The sequence below is a fragment of the Hevea brasiliensis genome, chromosome 2 (genome assembly GCF_030052815.1).
Source record: "Hevea brasiliensis isolate MT/VB/25A 57/8 chromosome 2, ASM3005281v1, whole genome shotgun sequence".
NCBI classification, from domain to species: Eukaryota; Viridiplantae; Streptophyta; class Magnoliopsida; order Malpighiales; family Euphorbiaceae; genus Hevea; species Hevea brasiliensis.
The window spans coordinates 28,458,108-28,482,128 of NC_079494.1; positions in this window are offsets into that span (position 1 = coordinate 28,458,108).

Here is a 24,021-nt window from a genome sequence, read left to right on the forward strand (position 1 = left end):
CATTTAGGTGTAACGCCCTCAACGTAGATAGTCCGTACATTCTACCATTCTGACGACTAACGTCTGTTCGTACAGTCAAAATGTCTGCAATTACACTTAAGCTAGGGTGAGGAGACATAAATTGATAAAATAAAGAATAAAAAAAATTAAGGGAAAAATAAAAGAAATGAAATGTAACTAGGTTAAAAGAGCCAGAACCACGGCAATGGGTGACCGTACCTGTAACCCCCCTATTTGCATAGCCTGGTATATTTCACTGTTCCGGTGACCGGTGTCGGTCCGAACAATTAAGGGGATTAGAACCACACTTAAGACAACTAGATAAGCTATAAACAAAAATAATTAGTAATGACCAATTAGTTAAGTATAAACAAGAAAAACGGAACATAAGAAGTTAAAAGAGCTGAGAGTCACAGCGATGGGTGACCTTCTCGGGAACGTCTGTAAAGTCATTTTAAACTCAAATTTCGAACCGTAAAATGTGACGCCGCGGTCCTTAGGAACCTTATAAACACAGTGGAAAAGAGAAAATCACAAAAAAGAACTGTTAAGCCAGTCAAATAATTAGGTCAGGAAGCCGGAAGAAATATGGAATTAATTACAAATCGGGATGAACCGGCGAGGGACAATTTTGTCAACTGACCCCGAGAGCTGACTCCTGATCTAACTGTCAAATAAAATCGGAGAAAAGAAAATTTCGGGATCAAGAATTAAATTAAAGAACTATTAGAAAAAAAAAAGAAAGAAAATGAAAAAGGTATAGGAAGATGACATCATGCATGATACCATAAATCCTATAATTAATAAATTAAATTAAATGGATTTTTGGGGTCTTCCATAAGACAAAATAAATAAAAGAAAGGAAAAGAAAAAAAAAATTCATTGTCTTCTTCTTCCCTTCCAAGACGTTTTCTCTCTCCCTTAGCTCTCTCTCCCAAACTCCATTAGAGCTCTTAAGTCATGCTTCATAAACCTTCAATTCCACCATAAAAACCTTACTCTCGAACATTAAATCTTATAGTTAGACCTAGATAAGGAGCTTGACAACAAAAAGAAAAAGAAAGGAAGGAGTTTTGAAGAAAAGGAAATTTTGCATAAAAAGGTTAGTAATCAAATTTGATAAATTGAGTTTGATTCTTACATTTCTAACTTATTTAGCTTGTAAATATGCTTATAATGAAAAGAAAAATTGTGAGGGACCATTACTAAATTTCGGCCAGCATAAGGGGGAGGGTGATTTGCATGATTTGAATAGTTTGAATGGGTATATAAACCTTAGTTAGTTGAATGACTATGGTTAAAGGTGTGGAATCAAGTAAATGCAAAAATTAGTGTGAATTAGGGTTTGGACATTAGGGTTTAGGGACCAAAAATGTGAAGAAGTGCTAAATGATGTCTTTGACATAGTTTAAGGAAAGAAATGGTCATTTGTGACCTAATTAAGTGTGTTAGAAGTGTTTAAATCAAAGCCAAATTCGGATTGGGTATGCACCATGACCAAAAGTTAACTTTGAGGGACCAAAAATGGAATTTTACAAGTCCAATTGGTATGGGACCAATTGGGACTGACAATAGGCACTAAATGACACAATTTTCATTTAGGAAACATGCCCAAAAAGTGACAAAAACCTAGTGAACAAACTGACCAAACTTGAAAATCTACAGTATGAACAGTACACATGAACAGTAATCGTGTTTGGGTCATAACTTGAGCTAGTAAGGTCTAAATGACCTGAAATTTTACCAGTGGTTAGATGAGATATAGACATAAAAATTTCATGAAGAACACAAACCCAAATTATGCTATTAACTAAGTCATTTGGCCACCCCAATTTGGTGACTCAAATCTGCCAGCACCAGAAAATTTCCCAGAATTCTTGGTTGTGACGACAGCCATAGTTCAAATAGCCATAACTTGAGCTACAAAACTCCAATTGGGGTGATTCGAAAAGGAGAATAAACTTAAGACATTATGGAACATTTTGTATGAAGAAAGTTTTGCCAAATTCTAATAGTAAAGTGACCAATGGAACAGTGCAACTTAGGACTCCAAAACTGAAAATTGTCAATTTTGCCTAAAATACCTAAGTTTTGAGAAAACAACCAAAACCAACAAGTTTGGTGACCAAAGTGTGGTATGTGGATAAAGTTGGAATTCCCATACCTATTAAGCCTTAGAAAGTCAATAATTTGACTTGAATAGTTTAGTGAATAGTAACACAAAACACAAAATTTTAAGAACGTCGAGTTTAGCATATTAGAGTTAGGTAAAAGTAAAGTTAAATTTATTTTTTAATTTATGCTAAGTTATGGTACTAAAACACTGTAAAATTGTGTGTTTCAGTTGAAAAGAATACCGAGAAAGAACCCGAGGAATCGAGTCAAGGCCAAGAGGCGACTCGCTTGAGGTTTGTGCACAACATCACTATGCTTTTAAATTCATTGATAAAGTGAATGAAATATGCATTTTACTTTTGCTTTGAATTGTTGAAAGTTTATTGTGACCTTATTTATGATGTTTTGATTTAAATTGTGAAAGTTATTGTGTATATTTGAAATGACAATGTTTAGCAAATTGTTAAGATAAGTTTTGAAACCACAGTGTCATGACCATATATTTGAACACCTCACTAGCACGACTAGTGGGGGTAATTAGTTTCGAATTTTGATTCCTTCTCCGGAGAAGTGTTGAGGTGTGCCAGTAGAAGAGGATGTGAATGGATATCCACATATTTGAGCTAGCTAGCCTTGTAATGTGATTTCTCTTTAGCCTCTGGCTATTGAGATTCTATTTGTTTCGATTGGCATGATCTAACTGTGGGTTTTATGAAATGTGATTTGATACTTCAAAATGAAATTGTTTGGGATTAAAATCTCATAATGCATGATTTGTATTTAATTCTCATGTTCAGTCAAGTTTTTGAATAAATGTAATTTAAGTTCTACATAAAGATTATTTTAGTATGTTGTGCACCACTGAGTCCTAGTACTCAGCGATAACTTTTATTGCTGTCACAGATATAGAGACTAGAGGAGCAACAAACTGAGCTGCTGAGGATTGAGGATCTTCCTGCTTTGAAGCTATCATGTATAATATATACCCTGATTGTAAATATTTATTTTGATGTATGTAATGCACAGAAATGTATGGACATGTGAAAATGGGTCTTGAGCAGCTTGTACAAAATCTGTATAAAATTCATAATAAATTTAGTTTGGATTTTCTTAATATAAATTTTTGTATGATGTATATATAAATTGTTTATCTTTAAAGAAATATGAATGTATGAAATTGATTGACTGTACCTTGAGAAATTGATTGAAATGATTGTGGAGTTGTTGAAATTGATTGAGTTTGATTGTGAAATTGAAGTAGTGGTTGAGAGAAATTTTTTTAGAAGTGCTTTTTACAGGTATTTGAAGAACTGTTTTCTTAAAATACAGACAGAACTCTGTCAAATTTTTTATAAAATTTGCGGAAAAATAAAATGGGCCAAAATTTCCAACTAGCTTTCAAACATAATTAAATGTTTTAAATACCTATTAGAAAACGCTCACCACTTATCAAAAATAAGAAAATTGTTTTAAAATCTCTTGTAGGGTACTTAATGAGTTATCGGTAGATAAAGTGCGGTAGTTCATTAGGTATTCTACGAGATCATGTTATGCCTTACAAAGGGGTAAGCTATGATATGTTTTAGTGGCATCGGAGCAAAATTTTTGAAGTATTTTTAACTTGAGAATTTGTGTCTTTTCCTTGTTAAGTACAACTGCTCAATGTCCATAATTGTTACATACAGTGCATTACATCATGAATATGAACTAACGGAGGGAAATCTCCTTATGTTACTTGTTCAGGAGATATCCTACTCCAGACTGTTGTGGAAGAAGGGGATCGCTCAGTTGAGCAGTCTGTTGAAGCTGAGGCACAAGAGAAAGCCCTAGCTTTGCAGAATGTTAGTGGATCTGTAGCACCAGCCCTGCAAATGCCGCAGTTTCCTGCACAGTTCACACAGCAGATGGCTTTGATGTTTCAACAATTGGCTGGTGGTATGCCTGCTCAAGCTCCACCTCAGACACCTATGGCACAACCACTGCCTCCAGCCAGACAGTATGATAAATTACTAAAGTATGGGGATGTAGAATTTAAGGGTACAGTGGACCCTTTAGAGGCAGAGCAATGGCTCGAAAGAATGGATAGAGTATTTAAGAAGCTGCACTGCTAAGATGAACTGAAGTTTGAGTATTCTATGTCTCTACTGCAAGAGGATGTTTATGATTGGTGGAAGACCATCCCCCACAGCTTGGCTGAACCACCAGTGCTAACCTGGGATGACTTCATCAGAGAGTTCAGACAGAAATACATCCCAGATGTATATGTTGATCAGAAGTTACAAGAGTTTCTGAGTCTAAAACAAGGTAACAGAACAGTGGCAAAGTATGAGAGGGAGTTCTCCCGCTTACGTCATTATGCTGGGAGTCTCCTTACCACCAGCAAGGTAAGATGCAAGAGATTTGATACGGGTTTGAAGCCCAGCATAAGGATGCAAGTTGTGGGATGTCGACACAGCAACTTATCAGAGCTCATGTCTCAAGTAGTTGAGCTAGAAAGAATAGAATCAGAAGCAACCCCAGTGAAAGAAAAATCAGAAAAAGCTGAGAAATTAGAAAAAGACAAGGGGGAAAAGTCAGTAGAGCCGAGTTCTGGTGGTACCTCTGGAAAGAAAAAGAAGTTTAATGGACCCAGCAAAGGTCAAGGTGGAAGATTTGGTAGGGGCAGATTTTCCAGACAGAGACCCCCTAGGTTTGTTCAGCAGTCGAGCAGGGGTTCACATCCTGCCCGCCCTTGTGAGACTTGTGGTAAGATTCATGGGGGGGAGTGTTATTGGGCCACTGGAGCTTGCTTTAACTACGGAGGCAAGGGTTATTTAGCAAGAGACTACACTAGTGCTCCGTCTTCGAGATATGGTCTAGCTCCTACTACGCGAGGATCTATTGCAGTCCCGCTCCCAGAGGTTCACTGATCGATTGTGAGAAAGAGAGCGGTAGAGGCGGTGCTTGACGATCGAGCCACGATTGGTCGATCGGACAGGAAGTGCTTCAGTCAGGGTTTATTCAATGAGACAACGATAAGAGGCTGAGACTTCTGATGTGGCAGCTGGTACATTCTCTATCTCTGATTAAGAAGTATTTGTATTATTTGATTCGGGTTCAACCCATTCATATGTTAGTGCTAGCATAGTCAGTTTACTTGTTGTTCCATGTGTGCAAATGGGTTTTGAAGTGCTAGTAACTAGTCCATTAGGACAAGAGGTCTGGGTCAATAGAATTTATAGGGACTGTCCTTTGGTGATCCAAGGACATGTTTTCCTGTCAGACTTGATTGAAATGCCCTTCAGAGAATATGATATCATCTTGGGCATGGATTGGTTAGCCAGGCATCACGCCATGATTGACTGTAGACTGAAGACAGTCACTTTTGGTCTCCCTTTGTACGGTGATGTGGTAATACATGGGGAGAGGCATTTATTGCCATCAAACATCATTTCGGCTGCACTAGCCAGAAGGATGATTAGAAAGGGGTGTGAAGCATACTTGGCATATGTGATAGACACCCAAGTGGGGAGCCCAGCAATAAGGGACATCCCTACTGTATGTGACTTTCCGGATGTGTTTCCTGATGAATTGCCAGGATTACCTCCAGAAAGAGAGGTACAGTTTGAGATTGATGTTATGCCTGGTGTGGACCCAATCTCCATAACACCATATAGATGGCACCTACAAAACTAAAAGAGTTGAAAGTACAGTTGCAAGAGCTGCTTGACAAGGGCTTTATCCGCCCTAGTGTGTCACCTTGGGGAGTGCCAGTGCTGTTTGTAAAGAAGAAGGATGGCACTCTCCGTTTATGTATTGACTACTGGCAGTTGAATAAGGTGACAATAAAGAATAGATATCCATTGCCCCGCATTGATGACTTGTTTGATCAGTTGAGAGGTGCAGCTGTGTTCTCCAAAATTGACCTGAGATCAGGTTATTATCAGTTGAAAGGACAAGAGCAAAGTATTCCTAAAACTGTCTTCAGAACCCGTTATGGCCATTATGAGTTCTTGGTCATGTCGTTCGGGTTAACTAATGATCCGGCTGCTTTTATGGATCTGATGAACACTATCTTCAGACCATACCTCGACCAATTTGTTGTGGTATTTATAAATGATATATTGGTCTATTCAAGCAATGCAGAAGAGCATGATAGACATCTGCGGATTGTACTACAAACTTTGAGGGAGAAACAGCTATATGCCAAATTATCGAAGTGTGAATTTTGGCTGAAGGAAATATCTTTCTTGGGGCATGTAGTATCAGAAGAGGGCATCAAGGTAGATCTAAGTAAGATTAAAGCTGTCCTTAATTGGAGGCCACCCAGAAATGTCACAGAGATTCGTAGTTTTCTGGGTTTAATTGGATACTACTGTAGATTTATAAAGGGATTCCTCATGTTGGCATCTCCATTGACCAAGCTGCTTAGAAAAGATGTGAAATTTCTGTAACACCCCTCACCCGACTACAGTTTAGCCGAGCAAGGCATGCTACAATCGATGCCGGAGCACCCTAACTTATCTTACTTTATTTTTTTTTTAAATAATTTTAAATTCATTTAATTTAATATCAATTATTTTTCGACGGAGAAACCAGCGAAGTTTCCCCTATTTTATTATCGTTTGGCGTATTTCAATATTCACCTGTTTGAAATTCAATAATATTTCCAAAATAAAATCTTATCCATGCTAATCATAATTATCTCATCAATCATTCTCATAATTTTCTCATATTTCAAATCTCATCTATACATTTCAATTTCGTAATCATTTCCATACATTTTCATTCATACTCAATTCATATGTAAACATTCTCAAATTACATAAGCAAAATTTTCAAATTTCCTTAATTTCCATAATTTACAAAATAATTACAAAATTTCATAATTTACATGATATATAAATTAATTACATATGAAAAAGCTAATTAATTAATTTGCATCGCATTTCTATTAATTACCTGTTCATAATATATATTACAATACAATATCTAAGCATTTTATACAAAATATAAAATATAATCTATATGGGCCCTATCTACATGCATTGCTGAGAAGGTGACAACCTTGAATACTTCAGATACTTTTGCAGATCAAAACTCCCAAAATTCCCAGTCAAACGTCCATTGGGTTCTAGCTTCAGTACCTGTGCGAAGGAAACAATTCCATCGCGCTAAGCATTGCTGCTTATGATGCAATAATATAATAAGGAAATAATATAGAAATAAAGATAAAAATAAAACATAATTCAAATAATTGAGATTTATTTATACTTCACATGCGGTTTCTAAAATTTAATATGTTTTATCCTAATTTAGTCTTCTTTGAAAGTGTTTATTTCGCCAATGTACAGTAATAATGTACAAAGAAAAATAATATGAAAGTAATAAATTTATGCTTATATTGTTATATAAGTCACATTTGCAATATTTATTTATGTTATAATTTTCTTTGCTAATCTTTTAGCATTTTCTCTATACTTGCTAGGTTGTCTCATATTATCTCATAATAAGTAAATTTTAATATCTGTCTAGTTCATTTCGATTCTTTCTAATAAATAACTATCTTAATTTATTTTAGGTCATCTTACTCATTTATTTTATTTAATTTCTAATATTTTTAATTGCTAATATTCTTAACTTATCTCAATAAATTTCACTGCCCAAGTAACCTATGACAGGCTGACTAAACTGGATAACGAGTCGTTGGCACTGGACACCGCGGTGTCTCGGGCCGTCATACCATGGGACACAAAATGTCAACCACATATGCAGTCAGTATGGCTAAAAAGCCATGATAACACATAATCAGGCATAAAAGCCATGAATGTTGGCATAAAGCTATGAATGCGAGCATAAAGCCATGAATATAGGTATAAAGCCTTTCGCAGTACTGCTAAAACAATACCCTATTGGCATGCCAAACTATCCAATCTGACACACATGTCTAAGCAATACAAGGGCACATAATATCATTAAATATTAATATATTGTGTTTTATGACTTCATTATTTCATGATAAATTTCATAATTTATACATTCATCATAATATTCACACATTCCTTACATCATTCATATTGATCACAATTCATAACAATGGTGTTCACATACCATTGTACTCAAAACATTCTTCCTTTCTCTTATAAAGAAAACTAATGTTCCATTCATATTTTCATGTGATTCATTTATTCATTAAAATATTTATATGGATTCATAACTCATACAAGGTGTTATTATCTTATTTGTAATGGAAACATAAATCCTAATGTAAACCTCATCCCATTTATACTCAACAATCCATCTAGGTTAATTTCATTTCATATTCAAGTAGTATCACTCATGTTTTATTAGACCTAATAGTAATGGGAATACAAATCTTAACTATATACTCACATACCTTAATTTCCTCTACCAATTTAGTTATTATACTTTGTGTCTTTGTATTACTATTCACTCAAATTGTTGACTTTTTAATACATAAAAAATTTATTGAACCTAAGTTCTCCGAGATACCACATTTTGCATTCAAAATTTGTTGGTATTGGTTGCCAATACCATTTCCAAGCTTAATGTTAATTGGGCAGAATTTTCAGTTTTCATGCTTTGTTTTTACTATTCCATTGGTCATTTTTGTAGTGGGAATTTGGCAAAATGATCAACATGAAAGTTGTTCCTTATTTTGTCTAGTTGAATTTATTTTTTTGAATCACTCCATTTGGAGTTTTTTAGCTCAATTTATGGTCATTTTACCATAACTGGCCGGAGTGACCTGTACCCAGATTTTCTGGGCAATTTGGTTCTGCCAGATTTGGTGACCTAAGTTTGGTTGGCAATTTGACTAGGTTATGGTCAGAATTTGGATTTGTGTTCATCATGAAAGTTGTTGGTTTATATCTCAGCTTGTTGCTGGTAAAATTTCAGGTCAATTGGATCTTTCTACACTGAGTTATGGCTAAATGACTAAACACTGTTCATTTGATCATTTTGCCCAGGCAGACTGCAGGTCACCCGGATTAGGGAAAACTTTTGGTCCACTTGGTTTGGTTTTCTAGGCATGTTTTCTTCACAAAAGTTGTGCCATTATGTGTCTAGTTTCATGTCCAATTGGTCTTGTACCAATTGAACCTATACAACTCCATTTATAGCTGCCCAAACATACTGGACTCACATCCAGACCTGCAGGGCCACTCAAGGCAGCATACCATTTCAATTCCAATATCACAATGGTCTCCAATTTAAGGTCAAAATTCATCAAATGGTCACTAATTGACCATTAGAACTTCCATTTACTATCAATATGGCCAAACCCTAATATAGCTCAAAACCCAAATTTTCAAATATCCATTCATGCACATACATCAATTCAACATACTTAATGATGTTTAAGTCTCATACTCATGTTCAAGACCACCCACATACAACTTAAATTCATTCAAAACTCATCAACACTTCCATCACTAAGGCTGCCAAAAATTTTAATTGGTCCATACATGGATATGTTCTTTTAATTTCATGAATTTCTAACTAAATCCATATACCTAACTTCAAATTTAAAGAAAAAAATGGAGAGATATGGCACTAACCTCACTTGTGTCCAACTTGCCCTTGCCTAAACCTCAATTTCCTTTCACTTCTTGGCTGCCACTCTCTTCCTAAAGGTGTGGGGCCAATTTTTATTGAAGTGATCTAGGGTTTTTAAGGTGAAATGATGGGTGAACTCAAGCTTGGTGGAGCTTTAATGGTGGTTTCTTTCTTCTCTTTCTCTCTTTTTTTCCTTTGTTACGGGTGATTAGGGAAGACAAATGCAGATTGGTTTTTCATTTTGTCTCTTTTTTATTTAGTTTTTATCCCTTTTAAGAGGCTTGTCAATTTGTGATTGGGTGGAGAGTGTTTAATGACATCATATGATGTCATAATTCCTAATTTCTTTTAATTTTCTTTCCTTTTCTTTTCTACTCATTTCCAATTCAATTTTTAGCAATATTTATTCATATTTAAGATCATAATAATTATTTACTTAATTGGACAAGTCGGTCAAAAATCATCTTTGAAGACGAAATGACCAAAATACCCTCCGTTTGGCTTAACAAACTAAAATTGTCTGTACCGATTGAAAAAATTTTCTAAACCTTTTCTTGGCATTCTAATGTCATAGAAACCTCAATGACTCTTCTCTGGAGTCTCAAAAATTATTTTATGAATTTTCTCCCAGGTCTAGGACTTCTAGTTGCGAGAACTGCAACTTCCCACTGGGTTACCCATCGCTAGGGCACCGGCTCATTTAACTTGGTTGTATTTTATTTCTAAAATTTTTCCTAAATTTTTCTTATTAATATTTGAGTTATTTATGACTCCTCACTCTAGTCTAATTATTTTTCCAGACGTTCTAGCTGTCCGGACCGACATCGATCACCGGAATAGTGGAGTGTGCAGAATTGTTACAGTGAGGGTGTTACAATTCTTCCCCTCTAATTTAAATTTCGTCCTCGAAATTTACTGGGTGTAGGTATCTGAGATAATTCTTTTACCTTTCTATTGCTCCCTCTGTCTACTTCTTTTATATATATGGTACTATTTAGTCTTTTCGAATCTATCATTATACACTTAGACATATCATAAAGAAAGTACTTGACCTCAAATTCACATTTGGGCCTTCTTGTTCCTCTTTGGCTTGGGTGACATTTGGAAGTGGTGTTACTGTTGTACTTGGTCCTTCCACGACCTCTGTCTGGGTCCGTGGTAAATTCCTCTTAGGACAATCTTTCAGACGATGGTTTATGGCCCCACATCTATAACAGGCTCCAGTCAATCCCCTACATTCACCTTTATGCCACTTGTTACAATGGCCACATTTTCTTGCTAGTCTTGGCGCACTCACTACTAGTGTTTCTGGTTGATCTCTTCTGGGTATAGGCCTGAGTCTGGATCTCCTACTTTGATCAAATGTCTGACTTAACTGTTCTCTTCGCCTCTTATTACTAGATTTCCAATATCACTCCCAGTCGGGATACGGCCTACTACTTCTTCTTCTACTGCCCTCTGCGATTCTGAGTCCATACCTTAACCTAAAATAACCAAGAAAATAGATCTGCATTAGTGTCACCTCAACACATATCAATGCAATGCATGTTATGCACACAATCTCATTCTATCTATCTATGCCTAGGAACGCCTAAACCGTGCTCTGATACCAATAAATGTAACACCCCTCACCCGACTATAGTATAGCCGAGCAAGGCATGCTACAATCGGTGCCGGAGCACCCTAACTTATCTTACTTTATTTTTTTTAAAATAATTTTGAATTTATTTAATTTAATATCAATTATTTTTCGACGAAGAAACCAGCAGAGTTTCCTCTATTTTATTATCGTTTGGCGTATTTCAATATTCACCTGTTTGAAATTCAACAATATTTCCAAAATAAAATCTTATCCATGCTAATCATAATTATCTCATCAATCATTCTCATAATTTTCTCATATTTCAAATCTCATCCATACATTTCAATTTCATAATCATTTCCATATATTTCCATTCATACTCAATTCATATGTAAACATTCTCAAATTACATAAGCAAAATTTTCAAATTTCCTTAATTTACATAATTTACAAAATAATTACAAAATTTCTTAATTTACATGATATATAAATTAATTACATATGAAAAAGCTAATTAATTAATTTACATCGCATTTCTATTAATTACCTGTTCATAATATACATTACAATATAATATCTAAGCATTTTATACAAAATATAAAATATAATCTATATGGGCCCTATCTACATGCATTGCTGAGGAGGTGACAACCTTGAATACTTCAGATACTTTTGCAGATCAAAACTCCCAAAATTCCCAGTCAAACGTCCATTGGGTTCTAGCTTCAGTACCTGCGCGAAGGAAAAATTCCATCGCGCTAAGCATTGCTGCTTAGTGATGCAATAATATAACAAGGAAATAATATACAAATAAAGATAGAAATAAAACATAATTCAAATAATTGAGATTTATTTAAACTTCACATGCGGTTTTTAAAATTTAATATGTTTTATTCTAATTTAGTCTTCTTTGAAAGTGTTTATTTCGCCAATGTACAGTAATAATGTACAAAGAAAAATAATATGAAAGTAATAAATTTATGCTTATATTGTTATATAAGTCACATTTGCAATATTTATTTATGTTATAATTTTCTTTGCTAATCTTTTAGCATTTTCTCTATACTTGCTAGGTTGTCTCATATTATCTCATAATAAGTAAATTTTAATATCTGTCTAGTTCATTTCGATTCTTTCTAATAAATAACTATCTTAATTTATTTTAGGTCATCTTACTCATTTATTTTATTTAATTTCTAATATTTTTAATTGCTAATATTCTTAACTTATCTCAATAAATTTCACTGCCCAAGTAACCTATGACAGGCTGACTAAACTGGATAACGGGTCGTTGGCACTGGACACCGCGGTGTCTCGGGCCGTCATACCGTGGGACGCAGAACGTCAACCACGTATGCAGTCAGTAAGGCTAAAAAGCCATGATAACACATAATCAGGCATAAAAGCCATGAATGTTGGCATAAAGCCATGAATGCGGGTATAAAGCCATGAATATAGGCATAAAGCCTTTCGCAGTACTGCTAAAACAATACCCTATTGGCATGCTAAGCTATCCAATCTGACACACATGTCTAGGCAATACAAGGGCACATAATATCATTAAATATTAATATATTGTGTTTTATGACTTCATTATTTCATGATAAATTTCATAATTTATACATTCATCATAATATTCACACATTCCTTACATCATTCTTATTGATCACAATTCATAACAATGGTGTTCATATACCATTGTACTCAAAACGTTCTTCCTTTCTCTTATAAAGAAAACTAATGTTCCATTCATATTTTCATGTGATTCATTTATTCATTAGAATATTTTTATGGATTCATAACTCATACAAGGTGTTATTATCTTATTTGTATTGGAAACATAAATCCTAATGTAAACCTCATCCCATTTATACTCAACAATCCATCTAGGTTAATTTCATTTCATATTCAAGTGGTATCACTCATGTTTTATTAGACCTACTAGTAATGGGAATACAAATCTTAACTATATACTCACATAACTTAAATGTTCATTAAGTCATCTAGGTGAATTACTATTTCTATTCCAAGTAATCCATGAATGTTTTATGGATTCCAAATTTCATACCTTAATTTCCTCTACCAATTTAGTTATTATACTTTGTGTCCTTGTATTACTATTCACATTACTATTCACTCAAATTGTTGGCTTTTTAATACATAATAAATTTATTGAACCTAAGTTCTCCATGATACCATATTTTGCATTCAAAATTTGTTGGTATTAGTTGCCAATACCATTTCCAAGCTTAATGTTAATTGGGCAGAATTTTCAGTTTTCATGCTTTGTTTTTACTGTTCCATTGGTCATTTTTGCAGTCGGAATTTGGCAAAATGATCAACATGAAAGTTGTTCCCTATTTTGTCTAGTTGAATTTCTTTTTTTGAATCACTCCATTTGGAGTTTTTTAGCTCAATTTATGGTCATTTTACCATAACTGGCCGGAGTGACCTGTACCCAGATTTTCTGGGCAATTTGGTTCTGCCAGATTTGGTAACCTAAGTTTGGTTGGCAATTTGACTAGGTTATGGTCAGAATTTGGATTTGTGTTCTTCATGAAAGTTGTTGGTCTATATCTCAGCTTGTTTTTGGTAAAATTTCAGATCAATTGGACCTTTCTACACTGAGTTATGCCCAAATGATCAAATACTGTTCATTTGGTCATTTTGCCCAGGCAGACTGCAGGTCACCCAGATTAGGGAAAACTTTTGGTCCACTTGGTTTGGTTTTCTGGGCATGGTTTCTTCACTAAAGTTGTGCCATTATGTGTCTAGTTTCATGTCCAATTGGTCTTGTACCAATTGAACCTATACAACTCCATTTATAGCTGCCTAAACATACTGGACTCACATTCAGACCTACAGGGCCACTCAAGGCAGCATACCATTTCAATTCCAATACCACAATGGTCTCCAATTTAATGTCAAAATTCATCAAATGGTCACTAATTGACCATTAGAACTTCCATTTACCTTCAATATGGCCAAACCCTAATATAGCTCAAAACCCAAATTTTCAAATATCCATTCATGCACATACATTAATTCAACATACTTAATGATGTTTAAGTCTCACACTCATGTTCAAGACCACCCATATACAACTTAAATTCATTCAAAACTCATCAAAACTTCCATCACTAAGGCTACCAAAAATTTTAATTGGTCCATACGTGGATATGTTCTTTTAATTTCATGAATTTCTAACTAAATCCATATACCTAACTTCAAATTTAAAGAAAAAAAATGGAGAGATATGGCACTAACCTCACTTGTGTCCAACTTGCCCTTGCCTAAACCTCAATTTCCTTTCACTTCTTGGCTGCCACTCTCTTCCTCAAGGTGTGGGATCAATTTTTATTGAAGTGATCTAGGGTTTTTAAGGTGAAATGGTGGGTGAACTCAAGCTTGGTGGAGCTTTAATGGTGGTTTCTTTCTTCTCTTTCTCTCTTTTTTTCCTTTGTTACGGGTGATTGGGGAAGACAAGTGTAGATTGGTTTTTCATTTTGTCTCTTTTTTATTTTGTTTTTATCCCTTTTAAGAGGCTTGTTAATTTGTGATTGGGTGGAGAGTGTTTAATGACATCATATGATGTCATAATTCCTAATTTCTTTCAATTTTCTTTCCTTTTCTTTTCTACTCATTTCCAATTCAATTTTTAGCAATATTTATTCATATTTAAGATCATAATAATTATTTACTTAATTGGACAAGTCGGTCAAAAATTATCTTTGAAGACGAAATGACCAAAATGCCCTCTGTTTGGTTTAACAGACTAAAATTGTCTGTACCAATTGAAAAATTTTTCTAAACCTTTTCTTGACATTCTAATGTCATAGAAACCTCAATGACTCTTCTCTGGAGTCTCAAAAATTATTTTATGAATTTTCACCCGGGTCTAGGACTTCTAGTTGCGAGAACCGCAACTTCCCATTGGGTTACCCATCGCTAGGGCACCGGCTCATTTAACTTGGTTGTATTTTATTTCTAAAATTTTTCATAAATTTTTCTTATTAATATTTGAGTTATTTATGACTCCTAACTCTAGTCTAATTATTTTTCCAGACGTTCTAGCTGTCTGGACCGACATCGGTCATCGGAACAGTGGAATGTGCGGAATTGTTACGGTGAGGGTGTTACAATTTCAGTGGACAGATAAATGCCAACAGAGTTTTGATGAATTGAAAAGATGTTTAATTGAAGCTCCAGTCCTGACTTTACCTACACCGGGTAAAGAATATACAGTTTATAGCGATGCTTCTCACAATGGGCTAGGTTGTGTTTTGATGCAAGATCGGAATGTCATTGCCTATGCATCACGCCAGCTAAAACCGCATGAGAAGAATTATCCAACACATGACTTGGAGCTTGTAGCTATTGTGTTTGCTCTTAAGATCTGGAGATATTATTTGTATGGGAAAAAGTGCTACATCTACACAGATCATAAGAGTTTGAAGTATTTGGGTGCCCAGAAAGAGCTGAATTTAAGACAGAGGAGATGGTTAGAGTTGATAAAAAACTATGATTGTCTGATAGACTATCAGCCAGGGAAAGCTAATGTTGTAGCTGATGCCTTAAGTCGTAAGACTATGGCAAGTCTACGAGTTACTCCTTTGTCTTTGGTACATGAGTTGAGATCATTAAATGCCTGTTTAGAGATTAATGATGATGGGCAGACAGCAGTTGCATGGCATGTACAGTCAATGTTGATTGATCAGATTAGAATGGTTGCTCAGAATGATCAGAAGCATCAGAAGCTGATGGAAGAAGTCCGACAGGGCAAGAAACCAGAATTCTCAATAAGAGATGATGGTCTACTGCTACACTAGAGCATAATGTGTATTCCTAATGATGTTGATTTGAGGCAGATCATTTTGAAGGAAGCACATGAGTCCCCTTTTGCCATGCACCCTGGTGGCACAAAAATGTATAGAGGACTAAAGGAGCATTACTGGTGGATGGGTATGAAGAGAGATGTGGCAGAGTTTGTTTCCAAATGCCTAACTTGTCAGTAAGTGAAGGCACAGCATCAAGTACCCACTGGGTTATTACATCCACTACCAGTACCAGAGTGGAAATGGGAGAGAATAACAATGGATTTTGTGATGGGACTTCCGAGGACACAGAAGAGTCATGATGCAGTATGGGTCATTGTTGACAAACTGACCAAGTCTTTTCATTTTCTGCCAGTTCGGATGGACTACAGTTTAGAAAGATTGGCCAAGTTGTACATTGATGAGATTGTGAGACTGCATGGAGTGCCAATATCCATCGTATCAGACAGAGATCTTAGGTTCACTTCTAGATTCTGGGGTAGTCTTCAGAGAGCCCTAGGAACTAGATTGAACTTCAGTACTGCATTCTACCCACAGACAGATGGCCAGTCTGAGAGGGCAATTCAGATCTTGGAGGATATGCTACGGGCTTGTGTGATTGAGTTTGAGGGCAGTTGGGATACACACTTGCCTTTGATTGAGTTTGCTTACAACAACAACTACCAATCAAGCATTGGGATACCTCCATATGAAGCTTTGTATGGTAGAAAATGTAAAACCCTGCTGTGTTGGGATGACGTGGGTGAAAGAAAGATGATTGGACCCGAAATTGTTCAACAAACTGAAGAGAAAATCAGGGTGATCCGAAATCCACTTAAGACTGCATCAGACCATCAGAAGTCCTACATTGATTTGAAGAGAAGAGATATTGAGTATGCAGTGGGTGAGAAAGTTTTCCTCAAAGTTTCTCCATAGAAGAGAATTATGAGATTCGGCAAAAAGGGGAAACTAAGTCCTCGTTTTATCGGGCCATATGAGGTTCTGGAAAGAGTGGGTCCTTTGGCATATCGGTTGGCACTACCTCCGGAGTTGGAGAAGATACATAATGTCTTCCATGTGTCTATGTTGAGGAGGTATCGATCAGACCCATCTCATGTACTACCAGTAGAGGAAATTGAAGTAAATCCAGACCTCACATATGAAGAAGAACCCATAGAGATTCTGGCCTATGAGGTAAAGCAGCTACGGAACAAGCAAATACCGTTGGTAAAAGTGTTGTGGAGCCATCATTCGGGCTAGGAGGCTACTTGGGAACGAGAGGAGGACATGAGGAGACAACACCCACAGCTGTTCAGAGATTGATACCAAGTAAAATTTCGAGACATAATTTATTTAAGGGGGGGAGAATTGTAACACTCCTATTTGCATAGCTTGGTATATTTCACTGTTCCAGTGACTGGTGTCGGTCCGGAAAATTAAGGGGATTAGAACCACACTTAAGACAACTAGATAAGCTATAAACAAAAATAATTAGTAATGTACAATTAGTTAAGTATAAACAAAAAAAATGAAACATAAGAAGTTAAACGAGCTGAGAGTCACAGCGATGGGTGACCTTCTCGGGAACTACTGTGAAGTCACTTTAAACTAAAATTTCAAACCGTAAAATGTGACGCCGCGGTCCTTAGGACCCTTATAAACACAGTGTAAAAGAGAAAATCACGAAAAAGAACTGTTAAGCTAGTCAAATAATTAGGTCAGGGAGCCGGAAGAAATATGGAATTAATTGCAAATCGGGATGAACCGGCGAGGGGCAATTTGGTCAATTGACCCCGATAGCTGACTCCTGATCTAACTATCAAGTAAAATCGGAGAAAAGAAAATTTCAAGATCAAGAATTAAATTAAAGAACTAATAAAAAAAAGAAAATGAAAAAGGTGTAGAAAGATGACATCATGCATGACATCATACATGATGCCATAAATCCTATAATTAATAAATTAAATTAAATGGATTTTTGGGGTCTTCCATAAGAAAAAATAAATAAAAGAAAGGAAAAGAAAAAAAAATTCATTGTCTTCTTCTTCCCTTCCAAGACGTTTTCTCTCTCCCTTAGCTTTCTCTCTTAAACTCCATTAGAGCTCTTAAGTCAAGCTTCATAAACCTTCAATTCCACCATAAAAACCTTACTCTCCAACACTAAATCTTGTAGTTTGACCTAGATAAGGAGCTTGACAACAAAAAGAAAAAGAAAGGAAGGAGTTTTGAAGAAAAGGAAATTCTGCATAAAAAGGTTAGTAATCAAATTTGATAAATTGAGTTTGATTCTTACATTTCTAACTTATTTAGCTTGTAAATATGCTTATAATGAAAAGAAAAATTGTGAGGGACCATTACTGAATTTCGGCCAGCATAAGGGGGAGGGTGATTTGCATGATTTGAATAGTTTGAATGGGTATATAAACCTTAGTTAGTTGAACGACGATGGTTAAAGGCATGGAATCAAGTAAATGCAAAAATTAGTGTGAATTAGGGTTTGGACATTAGGGTTTAGGGACCAAAAATGTAAAGAAGTGCTAAATGATGTCTTTGATATAGTTTAAGGAAAGAAATGGTCATTTGTGACCTAATTAAGTGTGTTAGAAGTATTTGAATCAAAGCCAAATTCGGATTGGGTATGCACCATGACCAAAAGTCAACTTTGAGGGACCAAAAATGGAATTTTACAAGTCCAATTGGTATGTGGGTAAAGTTGGAATTCCCATACCTATTAAGCCTTAGAAAGTCAATAATTTGACTCGAATGGTGTAGTGAATAGTAACCCGAAACACAAAATTTCAAGAACGTCGAGTTTAGCACGTTAGAGTTAGGTAAAAGTAAAGTTAAATTTATTTTTAAATTTATGCTAAGTTATGGTACTGAAACACTGTAAAATTGTGTGTTTCAGTTGAAAAGAATACCGAGAAAGAACCCGAGGAACCAAGTCAAGGCCTAGAGGCGACTCGCTTGAGGTTTGTGCACAACATCACTATGCTTTAAAATTCATTGATAAAGTGAATGAAATATGCATTTTACTTTTGCTTTGAATTGTTAAAAGTTTATTGTGACATTATTTATGATGTTTTGATTTAAATTGTGAAAGTTATTGTGTATATTTGAAATGACAATGTTTAGCAAATTGTTAAGATAAGTTTTGAAACCACAGTGTCATGACTATATATTTGAACACCTCACTAGCACGACTAGTGGGGGTAATTAGTTTCGAATTTTGATTCCTTCTCTGGAGAAGTGTTGAGGTGTGCCAGTAGAAGAGGATGTGAATGGATATCCATATATTTGAGCTAGATAGCCTTGTGATGTGATTTCTCTTTAGCCTCTGGCTATTGAGATTCTATTTATTTCGAATGGCATGAACTAATTGTGGGTTTTATGAAATGTGATTTGATACTTCAAAATGAAATTGTTTGGGATTAAAATCTCATAATGCATAATTTGTATTTAATTCTCATATTCAGTCAAATTTTTGAATAAATGTGATTTAAGTTTTGCATAAAGATTATTTTATTATGTTGTGCACCACTGAGTCCTAGTACTCAACGATAGCTTTTATTGTTGTCACAGATATAGAGACTAGAGGAGCAGCAGACTGAGTTGCTGAGGATTGAGGATCTTCTTGCTTTGAAGCTATCAGGTATAATATATACCATGATGGTAAATATTTATTTTGATGTATGTAATGCACAGAAATGTATGGACATGTGAAAATGGGTCTTGAGCAACTTGTACAAAATCTGTATAAAATTCGAAATAAATTTTAGTTTGGATTTTCTTAATGTAAATTTTTGTACGATGTATATATAAATTGTTTATCTTTAAAGAAATATGAATGCATGAAATTGATTGACTGTACCTTGAGAAATTGATTGAAATGATTGTGGAGTTGTTGAAATTGATTAAGTTTGATTGTGAAATTGAAGTAGTGGTTGAGAGAAATTTTTTTAGAAGTGCTTTTTACAGGTATTTGAAGAACTGTTTTCTCAAAATACAGACAGAACTCTGTCAAAATTTTTATAAAATTTGCAGAAAAATAAAATGGGCCAAAATTTCCAACTAGCTTTCAAACTTAATTAAATGCTTTGAATACCTATTAGAAAATGCTCACCACTTATCAAAAATAAGAAAATTGTTTTAAAATCCCTTGTAGGCTACTTAATGAGTTATCGGTAGATGAAGTGCGGTAGTTCATTAGGTATTCTATGAGATCATGTTATGCCTTACAGAGGGGTAAGGTGTGACAGTACCGAGAAGTCACTGCGTAGATAGTTGACAACCCCAAACATGTAAGGAACCCTAGGAAATAATTTCTGAGACGAAATTAAGGGTTTACTGCGGTACAAATGACATTAAGAATGTCAAAGAAAATATAGTTAATTAGTACAGGTGAAAATAAAAATGAAATAAGTTGAATATAACCCGAAGAGGGGCATTTTGGTCATTTGGCACCTAGAGTTAACTTTTGACCTAAATGTCCATTAAAATGAGTGATATTTAAATTTTGATAATCCCATGAAAGCATGAAACTATATGAATGTAATTAAAGGAAACATAAAGGGGAATTATTAAGAATATTAAAACTTTAAGTACTAAAATTAATAAACAAAACTTAGTGGGATATAAATAGCCATAAGGTGATAAAATCATCCACTAACTTCATCTTCTTCCTCATTTCCTCTCAAATGGACGAACCAAGGTCTTCATTGTTCCTCCATGAATGCTCTTCATGCAAGCTCTAAATCCCTCCCATTCTCACCATAATTCTCACAAGTTTCTTAACAAAAATTAGTCACCACACATTGGGAAGACTATAGGCAGCCAAGAAAGAAAGGATTGGTGAAGTTTTAGCAATTTGAAGAATTGTCCATTCAAGGTTAGTGCAAGTTTTCTTCTCCTTTCCTTGTTAAACCTTTGAATTGAGGTTGAAATGAGTGAGTTTGACATGAAATTGGAAGAAAATGATTAGTAATTTAGAACCCTAGATTTCGGCAGCTTTGAGATACATGGGAGTTTAATGTTTTCATGCATGTAAATGGTGTTTAGTGTTGTTAATGGTTAAGTAGGTAAAGTTGTATATGTTAGAAATGTGATTGCATGTGTATATTATGAATGACAAATTGGAGTTAGGGTTTTGACCTAATTGTTAGAGACTTGTGTTGTTACTGGAATTTAATTGTGTTGAGATGAATTGATGATGTTAGAAGTGCCATGAATGTTGATTTATAGTTTGGGAGTTGGAGAAATGAAATTAGAAGTGCAAATTTCTTTGCAGGTTGAGAATTATCGAATCCAGTATGTATTTTGAGACATAACAGAAATTGTGTTGCTCCAATTGGTATAAGGCTAATTGGAGATGAAACTAGACCTAAAATGCTTCATTTTTCATGAAGAGGCCATGCCAAAATTCTACCTAGAAATTGACCAAATTGTTGTCCCAATTAGAATGACCAAATGATAAACCCAGAAAATTGACCAAATAAACAGTACACATTCATTTGGCCATAACTCCCACTAGACAGGTCCAAATGACCTAAATTTTATACCATTGGAAAGCTTGGATATAGGACTACAACTTTCATGAAGACCATAGAGCCCAAAAATGTCTTAAACAAATTTAAATTGTTGGCCTAACTTAGGTAACAAAACTACCTAGAACCATATTACCCAGAAATTGCTAGAAATAGGCTTACTTGACCAGTTGTGGTAAAAAGGCCATAACTTGGCCTACAAAAATCCAAATGTAATGAAACCAACTATCCATAAGACATCAATCTACAATATTAGTATTTTGACCAAAACCCAGGAATCAGGAGAACTGGGTCAATTGGCTAGATCAAATTAGTATGCAAATTCTAGAAATTGCCTAAGTGACCATTTGACTCTAGAATAGTCTTTTTGTTATATCTCTCACTAGGAAACTCCAATTGGGATGAGTCATATTGTTCTAGAAACCTAAGAAATAGAGCTCCAACTTTTTTTTTTTAGACACTGTCTTCAAATTATAAACGTAAAAATCCCAAAAGTTGAGTCCAATCTACTGACCTGAACTAGGATCCTGTTGGCACAGGGTACTTGAGTCCAAGCTAGCGATTTGGCTATAAGTAATTCTAAAAAACTTGAAAAATTACATTCCAAAATTTTCAGTGACCATAAGACATAGGGCAACAAACTCTATGAAGAACACTAAGCCTAAAAGTGACTGCAACATGTCCAATTAAATTGGTAAAATATAACTCTAAAATCTGCCCAGTTAAAGAGCTAGAATTAGGAAATGAACCAATTATGGTTAATTGACTATAACTTGAGCTCCAGAAATCCAAATGACATGATTCAAAAAGGAAAAACAAAGACAAGACATTCAGGAATAACTTCCATGAAGGAAGTATGGCCGAATAGTAACCATAAGGTAATCAAATTAATAGGTAAAGTTAAGACACTAAAGCTGAACCTAAAGAAAGGTTCACAAAACAAGCTATTTGATGGTAGGGTTTTAACCCTAATATATTGCTAAACACTGAATTACATGAAATAGGTATGTGGGACCCACTTATCCACTACAAAGTAACATGAAATTTCTAATAAGTAATGATAATGCTTAATTGTCCAAAGTAAACCTAGGCTTATATATATAGTTTGGATTGATTGGTATACCAATTAGGGATCACAGATAGCAGTACTGCCTACATGAATGATCATTGATCAACAAAATATGTCTGATATGATTGTTCTACAGGCTATATGCTTGCCCATTGGCCATTAAGCCTAATTTCATTAATGGCTTTGAAAGCCTGCCCGCTGGCCTTGTGCATGACATGACAGTTGTATACAGGGTAGACATATGGTTATCTAATCAGTATACTCCCTTGTATCCAGTCTTTATAGTCTGTTATAGGTTACTTGGGCACTGATATGATTTTAGAGAGACTGAAAATGAAATAAATGCACAGAGAAGATCCTGATAAATAAATTGATCCCAAAGTCAAATAAATCTGTAAAGACTTAGAATTTATGAAATTAGTCTAGAATTATTATTTTTAATTGTTCAGTTTTATTTCTTTTAAAGTTATGTACCACTAAGCAATTCGCTTAGCGCGTTGATCTTCCATTGCGTAGGTACTGGAGACCAGGCACAACCACAGTAGCAGCCACAGCAGTAGTGCCCTGATAGAGATTTTATCAGATCTGGCAGTGTCTACTAGTCACCTCAGTAGAGTAGTTTTGGTAGGGCCCATGTGTATTTAGTTTTACATTTTATTTATTGTATATAAGTAAATGATGTAAATCTTTTTGAGATATGTAATTCAATTTTGATATTGTAATTAAATTGTAAATTATTGTAGATAAATTTCATATGAATGAATGAATGAAAATATATTTTCTTGAAATTGTATAGGCAAAAATGATATGATATAACATGATGTATATGTAAATATGAGATAGATATGAAATTGTTTTTAATAGGTGAATAGTAAAACCCGCCAGATGCTAATAAAACAGAGGAAGCTCTGCCTAGGTTTCCATAGAAATAATTTGTTATAAAAAAAATATTTACCACATGTTTTCTATGAAGTTTAAAATTAACAATGGGCATAACAGGATAAGATAGGGTGCTCTGGCACCGAATGTGGCACATTTTACTCGGCTACACTATAGACGGGTAAGGGGTATCACATTTAGTGGTATCAGAGTAGAGGTTTAGGCGGTCCTAGACCTAGATAGATAGAAAGAAATAGTTTATATCATATGCATGGGCCTTTAAATAGAGTTGAGGTGACACTAATGCAGATATATTTTTTTATCTATTTTATAGGATTGATGGTATCTAATCCTTTGGAGCACGAGTCTCCTAGATCGATCGAGGAGGAGGCAGAGAGTCACACACCTACACCTGCTCCTAGTAGGGAGTGAAGCATCAGAGCAGAGTCATCTATGGGT